Below are 13,838 nucleotides of genomic sequence, written 5' to 3'. Positions count from 1 at the left end.
TTTAGTCTTAATTCAGTCATTCAAAACTTATTTCTTGAGTATCTAGTGTATACCAGGTATTGGGGTTAGAGCAGTGAATCAATCCATTGAAAAGCCCTGCCATTCTAGAAAAGCCTTTCATTCTAGATGTGTGTGGTCATGAGTGCTCAGTTGCTTCAGTTGTGTCTGACTCTCTGGGACCCTATGGACTATAGCCCGCCAGGCTCCTCTGTCCATGGGATTCTTCAGGCAAGAATACTGGAGTAGGTTGCCATGCCTTCCTCCAGGGGATCTTCCTGACCCAGGGGTTGAAACCAAGTCTCCAGTGTTTCCTGCACTGCAGGCAGACTCTTTACCACTGAGCCACGGGGGAAGCCTCATTCTAGATGGACAACTAACAAAAATAAGATGTGTACTGTGTTAGATATTGTTAAGAACTATGGTAGTCAGATTTCAAGATGGCCTTCAGTAATTCTTGCTTCCTACCCCAAATTTGGGATAAAATGTAATGTAGCAGTAGGCATTTAATATAGATTTTAATACTTGGAAGTGTGGTGCAGTTTAACAAAAACTGAGAATACGGGCTTGGCTTTGGAACAGAGAGCAGTAGCTTAAAAGACTTTTAGGAAAAAGATAGTGAAGTTTAGGACCATTAAAAAAGGCTGTTATTGGAAGCCTATTACCCTGTAAGGATGCTGCCAATGAAAGACAAGGGAATATGTTATCAGGAACTGAAGAATAAGGGATATTTGGTGTGCAGTGTAGATAGTTTAGCAACGTTGTTAGCTATGGTAATGTGGGCAGCAGGAAATATACTCAATAAATTGAGTTATCTAGCTAAGGAAATTTCCGGGCAAAATGTTGAAGATCCTGCCTAATTTATTCTTGCTGCTTATAATAAAATATAAGAAAGTGAAAGTGTTGGTCTCTCAATCATGTCTGACCCTTTGCAACCCCATGGACTATAGCCCACCAGGCTCCTCTGTCCATGGGATTCTCTGTGCAACAATACTGGAGTGGGTTGCCATTACCTTCTCCAGGGGATCTTCCCAACCCAGGGATAGAACCTGGGTCTCCTGCATTGCAGGCAGATTCTTTACCATCTGAGACAAAAATATGAGAGGAGAGAGAGAGAACCTCAATGAAGGATTAAACAAAAAGGAGCCAGGACTTAGTGGTTTTAGAAGCACCCTCTCAAATAGCAAACTAGGCTAAATTTAAGAAATGAGTTGTTGAAGGGATCAGATCAGAGCACCATCCTGAAAACCTAATGGAAAGAGGAAGCTGAGAGAGCAGCTGTTAATTCTTTTGTTAAGACATCAGAATGACCTAAAGTTATAAATACCTCAGGAAATCATTCAGTCCAAGAATAAAAACTTTCAGAAACCCAAGAGTGTTGACCTTCAAAGTTTGTCCTTCAAGACAAAAAGCCAAGGTGGTGTTTTTTGTCCAATGGAATAAATCCAAATAAGAGTCATTAAAAAAAAAAAAAACCTTCAGACATTTTAAGAGAATTGTATTTGTAGAAACACCACCAGTTTGGACTGAAAGAGATGTACATTAAAAAAATGAAAAAAAGTCATACTGACAGGAATTGGGCTGAGAAAGCTTCACAGCTGTACACCTGGGCTACCTTTCCTGGGAGAAACGTAACTTAAAGGACTGAACTTCAAGCCCCACATGTAATCAAATGCCATAAACAGTTATTCCTGGACTTCCCTGGTGGCCCCATGGCTAAGAATCTGCCTGTTCATGCAGGGGGCGTGGGTTCGATCCCAGATCCAGGAAGATTCCACCTGCCACGGAGCAACGAAGCCCGTGCACCACAGCTACTGAGCCTACATGCCCCCGAGCCCATGTTCCACAGCAGGAAAAGCCACTGTAGGGAGACGCCCATACATTTCAAGGAAGAGTAGCCCCTGCCCGCCCCAACTAGAGGAAACCCACGTGCAGCAACAAAGACCCAGCACAGCCAAAAATAAAAATGAATAAGAAGGTTTGAGTCCTTATCAAGGGAGTATCAATCTGTGTCTCACTGGAGTTCAGAGTTGCTATAGCCCAGGGGTACCAGAGTATCATATTGGATATACTGGGGAAAGATACTTGTCCCTTTACTTTATACACATGTAAGGAACCTCAGCTATATCAGACCTGATTTAGATGACAAATTCTAGATTTGAGCTAGTGCTCTAACGGGATGAGACTTACGGTGGAGGGGGCGGGTAGGAGAAGGTGGCTGTATTGTGCATGTTGGAGAGATATGAGTCTTTGGGGACCCATGAGCATACTGTGGCAGCTAACCTCCAAGAGGGCTTCCAATGATTATTTAGGATAGACTGAAGGAAATCAAGGATGGAAGCAAGAAGGCGAGTTGAGAAGCTATTGCAATAATCCAGATGAGAAATGATGGTGGCTTGGGCCGGCACAATAGCCATAACGAGGTAATGAGAAATGGCAAGATTCTGGGATACGTCTTAAAAGTATAATGAACATGATTTTGAAAGTAGGATTAATAAGAAAAAACTGGATGTGAGTGATGCAGAAAGGATTCAAGATGATATAAAGTTTTTTGGCATTATTGGCTGGAAGGATGGAGTTGCCATCAACTAATTTGGGGAAGGCTGTGAGAGAAACATGAGCTCACTTTCAGACTTGTTAAGTTTTAAAAGCCTACTTGATATCCAAGTAGAGAAAGTTATTGAAATCCAAGGGTGAGTTCAAGAGCTTGCTTGTGAAAGTCGCTCAGTCATGTCTGACTCTTTGCGACCCCATGGACTATACAGTCCATGGAATTCTCCAGGCCAGAATACTGGAGTGGGTAGCCTTTCCCTTCTCCAGGGGATCTTCCCAACCCCGGGATCGAACCCAGGTCTCCCACATTGCAGGTGGATTCTTTACCAGCTGAGAGTTCAAGAGAGATATTCCCAAACCAAAGATATAAATTTGGAACTCATCAGCAGGAAGATCCCCTGAGGAAGGCATGGAAATTCACTCCAGTATTCTTGCTTAGAGAATCCCATGGACAGAGGAGCACGGCAGACTACAGTCCATTGGGTCGCAAAGAGTCAGGCATGACTCAAGTGATTTAGCATGCACTCAGCAACAGATAGAGAGTATTTAATGTGAAGTGATTGGATGAGATTACCCAGGGAGTGAGTTTAGATAGAAAAGGGAGTTTGGGTGTCCCCTCCCCTTGTTTTAAAATATAAAATCAATTTTATAGTTTTAAAATTTTATGAAACTTTTAAATATAGACGAAGAGGAGAAAAGATATGTAAAGGAGAACTAGAATTCTCTCCCTGCTCGCTCCAGGCCCAGACTGGTCGGTCAGTACAAATGCACTGGGAATCCAGGAATGAACATTCATGAACCAGACTAATGTTCCACATGTGTGGGGTCAGCACTGAAATGTAAGAACAAACAGATACATCTGAACCTCCATATCTCAAGTCCAACCAGGAAATATGGTAATAGACAAACTAGAGAAGCTATTGACTAGCAGTTGGTAAACCAGTTCTTTAGCTTCTAGCTCAGCAGTTCTCAATGTTGGCTATGCTGTGGAATCACTGAGGTTTGGGGTCCACCCAGAAGTACTCCGCTGATTTAACTGGTCAGGGGCACAGCCTGGACGCTGGGAGTTCAATGTATAGCAAGGTTGGGAATCAGCATGTAGATGAAGAACCCTCCAGTGAATATCATCATTCTCAGCACCTTTAGGAGCAGCTCTCAATTTGCTTTTTACCCAAAAAGGTTAGAGAGAAGTTGCTATACTGTAATAGAATGATGACTTGAAAGGCTGAAAAATAGACAACGTACAGGGAGAAGTCCTGAACATTTATTTTAAATTGCTTCTAGGAAATCATTTCTCAGAACATTAGGCTAAGACCACAGGGCTGTGTGCAAGCAGAATGACAATTTGGGCTCTTTTGCAGCTTGTGATAGAGTAGGCGTTGTAGTGTATAGCAGAAGAATCAGCAGCTGGTCTGTGAGGGAAGGATGATGAAATATGTACACAGAATGCACTAAAACAGAGGCTCGGGGGGTGAATTTAATACCTGGCACTTTTCAGGACAATGTGGGAAGAGTAAAGATATTAAAAAAAAAAAATGTATTGATATAAGAAACACCTAACTGTTGAGACAGTGCTTTTGGAACTCCTTCCAAACACGTATCTGTTGTGTCTGTTTGTCAGGGTATCATTTCTTTGGATCCTGTGTAGGTGACCCCAAAAGTTCACATTGTTCTTCAGGTGGAGTATAGGGGCATCACATCAATGGGGTGGGTTTTGTAGCACCATGTTGTAAAAAATAAAAATATTTTGAAGACCAAACCCACATTACCCTAAGTCCCTTTTGCTTTCATTGATTTATCTTGGAGACTTCCCAGGTGGTCCAATGGTTAAGAATCAGCCTTCCAATGCAGGGAATGCAAGTTCGATCCTTGGTCGAGGAATTAAGATTCCACTTGACTTGGGCAACTGGAGAAACCCCTGCCTCACAACTAGAGAAGCCGCCTCCTCCCCCATCACCTCAAATAGAGAAAGACTGAGCACTGCAACAAAGGCCCAGTACAGCCAAAATAAATAATTAAAAATAATAATAAATAAATTATCATGGCTATAATCTAGGAAGGACATGTAAAATGCAAGAAAAGTAGTACAGTTTGTACAATGTCAGTATTCAATATAGGTTTGGGGGCTCAATTTAGGTTAAAACAATGCAATAAACTTCTCAAAACCTCACATACTTATGCAGACTTTGGCCACAAGAACGAAGTCAAGACCCAAGCAAAACATGGTGTTTTTCTGTTTCCACGCTGTGTTTGTCAAGAGTGCTTTCTCTAAGGCAAAAGACCTTGGGCTATCATGCTGTTATTCCCTTTCAGGGTGTATTCAATCCAAGAAATATGTGCTTCTGGCTTATGAAACTCTACAATTGAGTTTTAAATCCCCGAGAAAATAAATGAAGCAATTAATGTATCCTGTTATAAATAGTAACAGGCAGATTAGTTCTCAGTTACCATCCACAGTCTGTGCTTCAGACCAGATGTTTAATTCTGGCCAGAATGCTAAGCTGTGTTCTAAGGAGATGACTGATACTGGTTATTCGGGGAATTTTAAACAAGAAAGTTACTATATTGTCTCTTCTTCTTAAAGGGAACATGACCTTGAAATGAATTATGAGAGTCCTGTGAACCAGTTTCATTTTCTGTAAAACCTCTCCTACCCATTTACTTCTCGATTTCAGAGCCAGATGTCATTATTCCACACAGGAAATCATAAGGTGTTTTTTTTTTTTTTTAATAATTGCTATGTAACTAGTGAACAATGACATACTGGATAATCTGGATCTACAAATAGTATTGTAACAGTGAGATGGTAGCATTTTTATAGATAATATAAATGTGCTCTACAGGAGGGTTGAGAATCTAAAAAGAAATTTTCCATTTATTATCTCATTATTTATCCCGACTACTTCTACTATGTGAAGACTGTTAGTTTCTTAGTTTTAAAGATGAAAGCAACTCAGAATGAACACACTCACACACAGACACACACACACAAACACACTGGACTACTGGGGCTTCCCTGGTGGCTCAGATGGTAAAGAATCTCCCTGCAGTGTGGGAGACCCAGGTTCAGTTTTGGGGAAGATCCTCTGGAGAAGGGAATGGCAGCCCACTACTGTATGTCAAACATTGTTAGGCACTATGTTCGTTTCTGTACTACATCAGTTCCAAAATCAGGCTTCAAATCTAATTCCTCTAACTCTCTACTGCTCTCTATACTCTCTGGATAACATTCGGTATTTTAAAGGAAGATACTATCCAGCAAGGAAATAAGGATTAAAGATACTGTCTTAATCCATTCAAGCTGCAATAACAAAATACCACAGACAGGGTGGCTTAGAAATTCATTGCTCACAGTTCCAGAAGTCAGAAAGCCCAAGACTGGGACACCAGCCAAGCTGGGTGAGGACCCTCTTCTGGGTCATAGACTTTTTGTTGTAGCCTCATGTGGCAGACTAGGCTAAGGTGTTCTGAGGAATCTGTTTTATAAAGGCACTAACCCCATTCATGAGGGCTGCACCCTCATGACCTAATCAGCTCCAAAAGACCCCACCTACTGATACCACCACCTTTACCAAGGTTGCAATCCAAGTGTCAGCCAGGACAGCAATCTAATCTGAGGTTCAGGGTCCTCTTTCAAACCCACTGCTTGTTAGCAGAATTCAGTTCTTTGTGATAAAAGGAAAGAGGCCTTCATCTCTTAGAGGCCACTTACTATTACCTGCCATGTGAGGAAGACAGTAGTTTGCTACTTCAAGGTCAAAAAGAGCTTCCAATCTCTCTTTTCAAAGTTTTCTCAATTTGAATTTTCAAGGGCTAACTGAATGTGATCTGGCCTGACCAAGCTAACATCCATTTTGATTAACCAAAAGTCAACTTACTGAAAGTGCAAGTGAAGTCGCTCAGTCGTGTCCGACTCTTTGCCACCCCATGGACACCAGGCTCCTCCGTCCATGGGATTTTCTAGGCAAGAATACTGGAGTGGGTTGCCATTTCCTTCTCCAGGGAATCTTCCCCACCCAGGGATCAAACCCAGGTCTCCCGCATTGTAGACAGAAGCTTTACCGTCTGAGCCACCAGGGAAAATTCTTTCTCTTCCATCATGTTCACAAGTCCCATCTACACTAAGGAGTGAGGAATATATAACATGGTGTATACCCCGGGGGTCGCAATAAAAGAAAAGATTTAAACATATAAATTTGGGGAGGGTCACAGATATTCAGAAGATGAAGAGGTTGGTGGGTGGGGCTAAAAATTTCAAACTTCTAATCCCTTTGACTATCCTCACCCTAAGGTTACCCAGGGTATATGGGGTGTGTGTGCTCAGTCACTCAGTCGTGTCCAACTCTTTGCAACCCCATGGACTGTAACCCTCAAGGTTCCTCTGTCCATGGGATTCTCCAGGCAAGAATACTAGAATGGGTTGCCATTTCCTTCTCCAGGGGATCTTCCTGACCCAGGGATTGAACCCACTTCTCTTACGTCTCCTGCATTTGCAGGTGCATTCTCTACCACTAGGGCTACCTGGGAAGGCTACTGGGGGCCCCACCCTAAATCACCTTATTAGCTTAAACTCAGAGGGGCTCAGAAGCAACTTCCTAGGAATAACAAAAGGTGCTTCTCACCGGAAATCCCAAGTGTTTTAGGAGCATTGTGCCCCAGACCATGGACAAAGACCAAATACATTTCTTATCATACCACAATTAGGAACCTATCTTCCACACACTTCTCCTCCTTTGGGGACAGAGAGAGACAAGGGAAGGGCTGGATTTGGAAAAATGTAGAACACACTAAATTTTCATTGTAATAGTGAGGTAATAACACAAAACTTGTTTTGCTGTCTTGTAGAAAAAGGCCGCCTCTCTCAACTATAAATTTGGCTGAGAGACAAGGAAAAAAATAATTATATATTCACCTCAGTCTTTCAACAAAGGCAGAAGGAGCTTTCCATTTCAAATTTGTTTTGTTTTGTACCACATGTGGGTTAATTAGATAAAACCATGTCATGTGCCAGATTCAATCAGCCTGAAAATAGTCAGAAAACTGGGTTTGGCATTGTTTATGCTGTTTTGGCTCAGCTAAACAAAAGCACAAAATGTAAATTGGATCCAGAAAATAACGTATGGGTGCTGGTGCCAGGTTTTCGTTCATGGGATTATCTCTAGCTGGCACCTGAGCTGCAGATGCTGCTCGGGGGGACCATTAGACAAAACCACACGATGCTGATGCCCATTTTCCATGATTAGACAGTGAACACCCCCACAAAGTGCACTTAGTTTATTGCCTTTGACACAGGCCAAGCCCAGCTTTCCAGCTGTTGGCAGTCAACTTGAAAATACATGTTGGAGTTAAAAAATGAAAGCATGCTTTTGTTTGACTTATCACTAGTGATTTCCTTTAGATTCATTTTTGTTGTTGTTGTTTTCGAAAATCTGTAAGATTAGAAATACAGTCCTGAAATCTCTCTTCAGCTGTGTTTCAGATAGTTCAGCGAATATCATTAAGGAGAAGGCAGACCATTTCATTGTCATCCTACTGAAGTTCTAAAGAGTGAATATTTTAGCAAATATGCAAGTGATCACAAGAGTAACAAATAGTCATTTTAAAAACCTAATCATCTGTTTGATGATAATATCCAAATTAGCTAGTTTTTCCCTTCTCTTCCTGCTACATAAACTGTCTGTTATCAATACAGAGAGACATAGGATTGCACACAGCTCTCCTTATACCTTTTGTAAAAAGGATGTTCTGTAGAATATTCTAAAATGTGGTGTGGGTGGTGATGACTATCTCTTTAGTATGGGTGAAATTCTACCAGCAACCACATTCAACTTGCCACATTCAACGGGCACATTTTTTTCATTATCTGGGGGTACGTGGCATTTCTCATTATTTCAGCCCTTTTGAAATTTTCTTGGCTTTCATAACTCCACTCTCCCTGACTTCCAGCTCTTCTCCCACCGGGGAGTTCAGGTTTTTTGAGCATTAGCTGCCCGTGCTCCTTGTCTGATGCCTTCCAATAAGCACCAGCACTTTCTCTCACCACAACCCAGTGTCAGAAGATTGGTGAGGGGATCCCAGTTTGGTTTGGTAACAAACGAACACAGTAACAAAGGGCTTTACTTGTGGTACTAGTGGTAGAGGATCTGCTTGGCAATGCAGGAGATACAAGAGATTGAATTCTTGCATTCAATCCTTGGGTCAGGAAGATCCCCTTGAGTAGGAAAATGGAAACCCACTCCAGTATTCTTGCCTGGAAAATCCCATGGATGGAGGAGGCTGGTGGGCTACAGTCCATGGGGTCACAAAGAGTCAGACACTATTGAGCGACTGAGCACAAACACAGAAACAAGGGAAAAGTAGAAAAGCAACAATGCAGTGATAAGCCAGAATCCTAGTTCTTCCTCAAGGGATACATATAACAATATCTTTGAGTTCTTCTACAGAAACTAAGGCCCCTATCCAATGATTTCCAGAACACCACCCTGTTACATCACTACCAACCAATCAGAAGAAAGTCTCACACTGCAGCCCACCCCCCACTTTGCCTATCAAACCTCTTCCCCCAAGACTATCGGGGAGTTCAGATTTTTCGAGTACAAGCCATCTTTAGTCCTTTGTTGGCCCTTGTCATAAACCTTTCTCTGCTCCAAACCATTTTGCTCTGTTTGGCTTCACTGCACTAGGCACACAAAGTTGACACTCGACGGCAAGTGGTATGAAAAAAATTTGGGGAAAGGGATGTTTGTGATTCAGTTCAGTTCAGTTCGGTCTCTCAGTCATGTCTGTCTCTGTGCAACCCCATGAATCACAGTATGCCAGGCCTCCCTGTCCATCACCAACTCCTGGAGTCCACCCAAACCCATGTCTATTGAGTTGGTGATGCCATCCAACCATCTCATCCTCTGTCATCCCCTTCTCCTCCTGCCCTCAATCTTTCCCAGCATCAGGGTCTTTTCAAATGAGTCAGCTCTTTGCATCAGGTGGCCAAAGTATTAGAGTTTCAGCTTCAACATCAGTCCCTCTAATGAACACCTAGGACTGATCTCCTTTAGGATGGACTGGTTGGATCTCCTTGCAGTCCAAGGGACTCTCAAGAGTCTTCTCCAGCACCACAGTTCAAAAGCATCAATTCTTTGGCACTCAGCTTTCTTTATAGTCCAATTATCACATCCATACATGACTACTGGAAAAACCATAGCCTTGACTAGACGGACATTTGTCAGCAAAGTAATGTCTCTGCTTTTGAATATACTGTCTAGATTGGTCGTAACTTTCCTTCCAAGGAGTAAGCGTCTTTTAATTTCATGGCTGCAGTCACCATCTGCAGTGATTTTGGAGCCCAGAAAAATAAAGTCAGCCACTGTTTCCACTGTTTCCCCATCTATTTCCCATGAAGTGATGGACCAGATGCCATGATCTTCGTTTTCTGAATGTTAAGCTTTAAGTCAACTTTTTCACTCTCCTCTTTCACCTTCATCAAGAAGCTCTTTAGTTCTTCTTCACTTTCTGCCATAAGAGTGGTGTCATCTGCATATCTGAGGTTATTGATATTTCTCCTGGCAATCTTGATTCCAGCTTGTGCTTCTTTCAGCCCAGCGTTTCTCATGATGTACTCTGCATATAAGTTAAATAAGCAGGGTGACAATATATAGCCTTGACGTACTCCTTTTCCTATTTGGAACCAGTCTGTTGTTCCATGTCCAGTTCTAACTGTTGCTTCCTGACCTGCATACAGATTTCTCAAGAGGTAGGTCAGGTGGTCTGGTATTCCCATCTCTTTCAGAATTTTCCAGTTTATTGTGATCCACACAGTCTGTGAAGCTAACATGGCACAAAAATCAACTGCTGTGTGTGGGCTTTGTTTGGATCCAGACATCAATAAATCAGCTATTTAAACAATTTTTGTAACACTGTGAGAAATTTGGATATGAACTAGATGACAAAAAAGTTATTAATTTTTATTGGATGTCACAATGGTGTGATGTGTTAGAAAATGTCTATATTTAGCAGGAACATATACTAAAATATTCAGAGTGAAATGAAATGGTATCTTAATTTGCTTTAAAATACTCCATCCAAAAAAGGAAAATAGAGAAGAGTATTGTGGCAGAATCCTGACAATTGTTTAATCTGGACTTAGGGGATATGAGGTCTCATTATACTGTTCTTTTTACTCTTTAAATGCTTACATTTTAAAGTACAAAATTAAAGAGAATGTAAAATCAAGATAACTCACTTCAAAACTATAAATTTCAGAGATGGAATAAACTTCAAGTGAAGTCTGATTAAGGACTCGGTTTCTTCTTAACCTCCTTGTAACTTTCAATGGCGTCTGCTGCATCCTCAGGCTAGCCTTCTAATGATCAGGGCACCATATGTCCTGGTAGGCCAGGACACTCCCAGTTACATCTATTGTCCTAACACAACTATTTATAGCACTGTCTTTCATTCAGATGTGACCTAGTTTGGGATGATAAATTACATGGTTACCCTAGCTCATGGTTGTCAGCCAACTGTCAACCACAATTAGGGCTTCATACTACTCTGTTTATGTTCACCTGAATAGGAAGAAACTGCTTTCCCTGAAGCAACCAGTAAACCTCTCCAATAATCCCTGTGTCCCAGAAGGGCTGTGTACCCATCCATGAACAAACATCATGGCCAGAGTGGTGGGTCCACTCTTGAGAGCAGGGAACAGTCAGTCCTTGGGTCCTTGTTTGGTGGGGTCAAGACGGATTGAATGCGGGGAGGAAACCACTAAAGGTCACAACACATCTTGCCATGTGTCTGCCAGCACCCTAGTTTAGGTCTCAACATCTCTTACTGTTACTCAGGCCACTGAAATAACTCTTGTTGATCTCCTTCTTTTGACCCCACATGACTACCAGAATCTGATCATATCACTGCCACATTTGACATTTTCTGATGTCTTGCCTTCACCGGTAAAGTAAAATCTAAATGCCTTTGCTCAATAAACAAAGCTGCTCCATATCTGGTCTTTGTCTGGTTATCTGTCTACCCTTATCCAACTTTGTTGTCCTTTTCACACTTTTCAGTTCAGTTCAGTCGCTCAGTTGTGTCCGACTCTGTGACCCCATGAATCGCAGCTCGCCAAGGCCTCCCTGTCCATCACCAACTCCCGGAGTTCACTCAAACTCACGTCCATCGAGTCGGTGATGCCATCTAGCCATCCCATCCTCTGTCGTCCCCTTCTCCTCCTGCCCCCAATCCCTCCCAGCATCAGAGTCTTTTCCAATGAGTCAACTCTTCGCATGAGGTGGCCAAAGTACTTTAAGTTTAGTGAAACTGAATGACTTTCAGGACTGTTCATATACAATGCTTTCATTGTCTCATCCCCCCCCAAGCTTGCCTCCTTCTTATCTGTCCAGCAAACTTGTAGTCACCCTTCTATGGCCAACTTGAGCACTAACTTCTCCAACTCCTGCCTGGGTCCTTCTAGAACTTACTAGGTATATGGCATTGTTCTAAGAGTTTTACAAAAGTCAGTTTATTTAGTCCTCATACAGGAGGGGCTATTATGTTACTACTACCACAGACATACACTAGATCCACTATGTCTATGTCTATTTACGTACTCTATGTTTATCTGCAGGGTCAAAGTCTTTTTTTCTTCTTCTTCTTTTTTTTTAGAGCCAAAGTCTTTTATTTGAATGAGAGTCCTCTGATTCAATTCTGCCTTTACTTTCTTCTACATTGGTAATCTATCTGTAACAAAGAAGAGTCAATTTTGACTCTTCCGTGCTAGATCTGTTTCTTTGACTTTAACCCCCCCTTTTTTTTTTGCCTGTTTTGTTATTATAATCATTCATAATGTCCTGACTCAGGGAATCCTGCCCCTCTGCCTGTGCTGTGCTGTGCTCAGTCTTATTTGACTGTTAGTGACCCCATGGACTCTAGCCCTCCAGGGCCCTCTGTCTATGGGATTCTCCAGGCAAGAACATTGGAGTGGGTTGCCATTTCTTTCTTCAGCCCCTCTGACTGGTAAGCTCAAGTTCAGAACCCTTGAGGCTCCAGGTCTAGTGGAAGTCAGTTGGTTTGCTATCCTGGACCTATTTGGTTATAATCAGTTTATGTCCTATTCTCAAACTGTATCATTCTTTTAAATACTGTGCTTTGCCCCCTTCCCTTCCCATAACAGTTGGGGCTGGGAAGCAAGAAGAAAATATACAAGGAAGCAAACAGATGAAAGAGGTAATATAAGGAAAATAGTAGTTAATACTTATAGAATTTAACTCAGTATCCAGCACTGTTCTAAAAGCTTTACAAAAGTCAATTCATTTAATCCTCATACAGGAGGTGCTATTATTATCCCTCACTTTAGTAGTCCAGCTGGCAAAGAATCCATCTGCAATGCAGGAGACCTTGGTTCAATTCCTGGGTCAGGAAGATCTGCTGGAGAAGGACTAGGCTACCCACTCCAGTATTCTGGCCTGGAGAATTCAGGACTATACAGTCCACGGGGTCATAAGGAATCTGACACTACTGAGTGACTTTTACTTTCATTTACTAATGAGAAACTGAGGCACACAGAGGTCAATTTTTTTTGCCAAAATCTTTTTAAACAAAAAATGTTGAAAACCTTTTTTCACTGAGATATATCTAAGATAAATTGCCTATATCTGCTTTTCTTTAAGAAAGTGTCAACTACAAATTCACTCTTGCCAAGAGGTTCGGCATCTGCCTCTCAAATGAACCCTCTGAGAATGAACTCTGTGCTGCAGCTGTTGACCGTCAACAGGCCCTAAAGGGAGTTAAGGGTGGAGAAAGAGGCACTTTGTGCTCCAGGAGAACTGGTGGGACAGGTCTTTAGATAAATATTTCCAGGAACTAAAGTTCATGATCTCAATCCTTGCATTTCTTCATATCTAGAAAAGCACTAAATTCTTTCATGGTGACATCAGTTCCTCCTGACTAGCAGAAAACCTTTTGAAAGTTAGGTGCTTGACTGCACTGAGCTCCCCCTTCACCAAAATCATATATACTGACCTTCCCCCACTACCTCTTCAGAGCGGTCCTCTCAGAGCTATCTGAGGTAATGTCTCCCAGGCTGCAGTTCTCATTTTGCCCCAGGTGAAACTTAACTGGCAACTTTCACACTGTGTATCTTTTTTTAGTAGACAAAAGTCTACTGAATGTAGTGTTATAACAGGAGCGAAAGGGGCAGGGCACAACTTTTCAAAGAATGACATAGCCCAAGGACGCAACATAAACCAATTAGAATCAAATGGGACTGAGATAGCAGACAAGACTAGACCTTGATCCTCAAT

Source organism: Bubalus bubalis, chromosome 13 (genome assembly GCF_019923935.1).
Source record: "Bubalus bubalis isolate 160015118507 breed Murrah chromosome 13, NDDB_SH_1, whole genome shotgun sequence".
Lineage (NCBI taxonomy): Eukaryota > Metazoa > Chordata > Mammalia > Artiodactyla > Bovidae > Bubalus > Bubalus bubalis.
This window is presented reverse-complemented; position numbering follows the sequence as displayed.